The sequence below is a fragment of the Camelina sativa genome, chromosome 5 (assembly GCF_030686135.1).
Source record: "Camelina sativa cultivar CO46 ecotype springtype chromosome 5, ASM3068613v1".
Lineage (NCBI taxonomy): Eukaryota > Viridiplantae > Streptophyta > Magnoliopsida > Brassicales > Brassicaceae > Camelina > Camelina sativa.
This window is the reverse complement of record NC_141884.1, coordinates 34371338-34375594: the sequence shown is the minus strand read 5'-3', so window position 1 is coordinate 34375594 and position 4257 is coordinate 34371338.

The window sequence follows — 4257 nt, the reverse complement described above, 5'->3', positions numbered from 1 at the left end:
TTTTTCATGATAAATAGTTATTTTTTTTTTTCATTTTATCTATGTGAAAAAATTAACAATTGCAATAGTAAAATACATTGTTTATGATAAAATTATACCACTTTTAATAATACTAGATGAATACCCGCGCTATGTGCGGGCTTATGGCTTACCGTTTTTTAAACAATTTTGCTACTAATTTTTTTTGGTAGTGTTTATCTTTGATTTTATTTTTACTTGTGGAAATCTTGAAAAATATAATTTGACTTTGATTGTTTTAATACTTCACATACGTTTTCTCATTTTGCAATTGAACTATTAGATACATGCATGAACAACTTTGTTTTGAGAGATTTAAACATTTTACAATTTTTGTCTAAAACTTCAAAAAAAAATATTTTAAATGAAATCTTGATCTAAGGATGCATATTTTGTAACAAGAAGTTTTTTGGTTAAATAAATTTTACATTCATTCATACTTAAGCTTCTCAATTAAATACTATGAAACACTAACATTTTCTTTTATCAAGAATTACAGTTTGGCTAACTCTTTGATAGATATAATTAAGATAACCATTTGCCTTTCATGTTAGCTCTTCAATTTCTTGAATATAACTCTAGAATTTGGTTTTTCATAAGAATTTCATTCAGTTTTCTTTTTGACAACTTCTAAATGTTAGAATATGAAAACCAACAGTCAGGAATTTATTCAACTATCTCCCTCTTTGTCTCTGTATTTTTCTACACCAACATTCTACAGTTTTATTAACTATCTTTCATTTGATAGTGAACAAAATCCTAATCTTCTTTATATATAAATTTTATTTTTTTAGAGACAAACTTTCATGAATTTCTCTACAATATTAACTAATATCTCTATCATTGCTGCATCTTCAAACTATTGACAAAATTGTAATGCGTAAACCATATGCCCATACATTCATGGTTTACGCCAAGAGGAAGAAGTGACTCTTTGATTCACTCCCAATGCCCTTTTGACTTTTGGCGATGCATCTATTTTCTTTGGAAATGTTATAACCCTCTCTAAATTTCTTATGTACATATTGAAACTGTTTAATGATATAAAAAAGAATTAAAACATGAAAGATGTTTCATATTCCTTTTAAGTTTAGGTCTGTTTGCTTTTAATGAGGATATACATGTCGCACTCTCTCCACTGCTGACGTGTCACTCAAATGGAGAGAGTTGGTCATATTTCATAGTATAGATTTAATATCTTTTATAAAATATTAATTATATATATATATTAGTAATTACATATAACATTCTGCCATCACACAAAATGTATCCAATTGTACAATTTTTTTTTTACAATTTCATTTTACAAATTTTCATTATACTGTAACAAATAAAGCCAAATACGTGTGGAATCGTTAAGCAAATGTCTTTTGCCATAATTGTCTGAGAACTTAGGGCCTGACTGGTTCAAACGCTGCGGTTGCGGTTGCGGTTGCGGGAGATTGCGGAAGCGGGCGATTGCGATTTCAAGCGTTATTAAGCGTTTTGAACGACTGGTTTAGCGGTTTAAAATTGGTGCGTTTGCGGGAGGTTTACGACTGGTTGACCAGCGGGTGCAATAGCTGTTGGAACATAATAAATGTGATATATAATTATATAAATGTTTTAAAATATCAAAAACTTTATTAAACTTGATTTATAATTAAAATTCATTAAAAATACTAAAATAATTATTAAAATAAATAAATAAATTTCATAATGAAATACTTATTACTTTATGCATTTGGCTTTTTACCAAAACTTTAATCAAGTAATTTGATAAATGACTAAACATATGTTTTAGATCGTAGATCTTTTTTCTTAAATCTCACACACTCAATAAGTTCTGTGGGGTAGTATTTGCATCGGTAGTAATGATCAAACGAGAGTTGAGAAGAGTCACTCGTGATTTGTTTTTATTTTTCGCAAATAATCTTATTTTCTTAAAATTCTGATGAAACGTCATATTTATTTAGATTTTTTTGAACTTATGTGTGATGTGCCATTAAATTTACATCAAGTTTTCTGGATTATTGTTAATTGAAATATTATTTTCTTCCAATTGTTTATTTTTTTAATATTTTCAATCGTATCCGTACTTCATTTTCTCTCATCCTTAATGAATAAAATAGTTAGGTAAAAAATATATAAAAAATATATTTCATTATCATTGATCTGTTTCAAGTTTTTTCTCAAAAAAAAAAAAGAAATTTTGAAACGCAAACGCCCGCAACCGCAAACGCTTGCGGGAACCAGCTTTTGGAATTCAGCTGTTGGGAGTGATTAGGAGCGACTGGGAGCGATTGGGAGCGATTTGTGTGATTGGTCCCAAACGCTAGCAACCGCCCACAAACGCAAACGCAGCGTTTGCGGGAGCTAGCGGGAGAACCAGTCAAGCTCTTAATATGAGAGCCATAATTTGCCTTAAACTATTGAATTTTTAATTGATTTAATCTACTAAACTCAAATCGTTTGACCCATTTAATGAATTGATTATAGCTGTTTCATTTGCATCATCATTTGGATCAGAATTTAGTTTTTATTTTTATTAAACCAAAAAAACCGAACCATATCCAAACTAAAATACATGTGGTTTCTATATGGTTTCAGTTTTATAAAACCAAAAAGACAGTAAACCGAAAAAGCCGAACCAAAACTAAACAAAAAAACTGAACATCCATCCTTACTAAAGCTGTTTGGATATGAATATATAATGACATTCAATGCTACTAGTCTCCTAAAAAAATTTAATTGTCAAAACACTCTACAAAAATACTAGTATAGATATACAAAAATTTGGATATATATTTTAATTTAACCGTACTTTTTAGTTTATATACACAACACGAATATATCAGTTTTAGCCATTGAAAGTGCCAAGCTGTTTTACACTATTACCAATTGAGTAATTGACAATGTATAATATATTATGTGAGATATAATGTTCTACAACACTTCAAATTACTTGACTTTCCTTGAATTATTACAACTTCCAAATATAGTATTCCAAAGTATAAGAGTTTTTGGGTAAAAGCATAAAAATTAAGAAACAATAAAGTATTGTATTACTTAACAAAACTCAACCAATAGAGAAAATACAATACAATTTAAATAGTCAAAAATTATTAAATTAATATTAAAAATACATGGAAACTTGAAAAAATCTTATAAAATGGAACAAAAAAAAGCCTAAAATATCATATATATATATATTGGAAGAGAGAGAGCAGTTAATTTGTGTTAGTAACTTAGTATCATCATGTCACTATCTAAACTGAAACTATCAAATGTGCCATGAACAATATTTTTTCTTTCCAAATGTGCCAAAATAGATTCATCCTTTCCAAATGTGTCATACCCATGGCATGAACGCAAATAAGAAAGATGGAATTAGCCCTGTGGGACAATATTTTTGGCCTTCAGTGGACAACTTTAACCTTTCATAGACAATTTTAATCTCTTTGGTGGACAACGTTAACCTTTGTGAACAATTTTAATCTCTTCGGTGGACAACTTTAACTTTCGTGGACAATTTGAACTCCTGGTAGACAATTTCGGCTTTTTTTTTTAATTCTGGTGGACAACAATCTATGCCACAAATGCCAAATATGGCATTTTTGAAAAACCGAAAACAATATAGCACATTTGAAAACATTTTCCAGAAATATAACATATTTGGCAAAAATCCCTTCTAAATTTTACCAAGGCATATTATCAGCCCCGTCTCAAACTTTTCGAATTGTTTACAACAATACACATTGTATACCATATAAAAAGGGTCAATGTTTTATCAATTATGGATCCCTTTAGATGAAAAAATGAAAAATAAAATAATTTTAACCATTAGTGGGTTTTTTATGGACTGTGGAACAAAGAAAAATTTATCTCTTATGGTATTTTTAAAAACATCGATCATAATTCTTAAGAAAAGAAAAAATTTTGAACCCCAAAATTTTGTGGTCCCCTAGTTCTTCGCCCCTCTCGCGATGCCTTTGAGCCGGGGCTCATATGTAACCAAAATTTTTACTACTTTTTCATATGTAAAACACAATATTAGTAACCAAAAACTACAATCAAATTGTTTATTATGCAATGACTTACTACAGACTTAGTATCCCATCTCCAAATTTAACTCGAATTACTAGGGTTTTTTGGTTACCGAAAATTCTTTGTTATCATCGAAACGCTGCGTTTTCGTCTTTTCTGGGAAAATTAGAAACAAACAAATAAAGTGATTAGGTATGCAATATTGGGTAAATT